Source organism: Propithecus coquereli, unplaced genomic scaffold, assembly GCF_000956105.1.
Source record: "Propithecus coquereli isolate 6110/MARCELLA unplaced genomic scaffold, Pcoq_1.0 Scaffold48, whole genome shotgun sequence".
Taxonomy (NCBI): domain Eukaryota; kingdom Metazoa; phylum Chordata; class Mammalia; order Primates; family Indriidae; genus Propithecus; species Propithecus coquereli.
The window spans coordinates 6,787,206-6,788,470 of NW_012150618.1; the positions used below are offsets into that span (position 1 = coordinate 6,787,206).

The window sequence follows — 1,265 nt, forward strand, 5'->3', positions numbered from 1 at the left end:
TAAAACTGTTCTAAAAGAACACAGTTAATTTTTTAAGAAAGTAAAATAAGAGGGATGGGTGCTGTATTTTTAAAAATGGGTTTACTGTAAGGCTCTAGATAAGAAAGTTATTGAGGGAGGAAAGTAGGTGGATATTTGGAATACGACCATTTCAAGCCTAGGGATCTGCAGATGTAAAGACCCTGAGGCAGAGGCATGCTTGGCTTCTTGGAGAAACGTCACTGCGGGCAGAACAGAAAGAGTGGGGGAAGAGTGACAGCAGTGGGGTTAGGAGAGGGAACACAGCATGTAGGGCCTTGGTGGTCATGATAGTCCAATGTTAATTTCACATTGAGATGAGAAGGTTGAAGAATTTTTAGCAAAGGAGCTAAATAATGAGGCTTTTTAAAAAAATCCAGTTATGTTGAGGATAGATTAAGGGACAAAGATAAAAGCAGATCAACAAGTTAGGAAGCTGTGATGACTAATTAGTTGTGTCAACTTGACTGGGTCATGAGCTGCCCAGATATTCGGTTAAACGTTATTTTTGGTGTGTCTGTGAGGGTATTTCCTGATGAGATTAACATTTAAATGGGTAGACCGAGTAAAGCAGATAGCCCTTCCTGATTGGGGGAGAGGGGTGTGATCATTCACTGGAGGCCTGAATGGAACAAAAAGGCTGAGTAGGTAAGCTATCTCTGCTTGACTGTCTTTGAAATGAAGCATTAGTCTTCTCCTGCCTTTGACCTTGGACTGAGACTGGACTCAGACACCATTGGCTCTTCTGCTTCTCAGGCTCAGACTCAAACTAGAACTAGGCCATCAGCTCTTCTGGGTCTCCAGCTTGCTGTCCACTGACCTTGGGGCTTCTCAGCCTCTGTAATTGTATGAGCCAATTCCTTACAATATATATATTTGATCTCTTTATATAGAGACAGATATCTACCTGTCTATTAATATATGCATATATACTATTTATTCTATTTCTCTGGCTAGCCCTGACTAATACAAAGCCATAGCAGTAAAGCTGGTGAGAAGTGGTCAGGTTCTGGATATGTTCCCAAGGAGAGGCTGACAGGACTTGCTGATTAATTGGATATAGGCATGAGAGAGAAAGAGGAGCCAAAGGTAAGTCGAGGTTTTACTCAGAGCAGGTTGGGCATGATGGCTCACTTCTATAATCTCAGCACTATGGGAGGCTGAGGCAGGAAGAGTGCTTGAGGCCAGGAGTTCAAGATCAGCCTGGGCAACATATCAAGACCCCATCTCTACAAAAAAATAACACT

The 1,265-nt window shown here is 42.5% G+C and overlaps 1 protein-coding gene across 2 annotated transcripts in view; it reads right to left on the reverse strand.

Moving 5' to 3' along the window:
- STX11 (syntaxin 11) overlaps positions 1 to 1,265 on the reverse strand; it is a 50,684-nt gene that overhangs the window by 25,688 nt on the left and 23,731 nt on the right. The gene's annotated exons all lie outside the window — the stretch shown is intronic.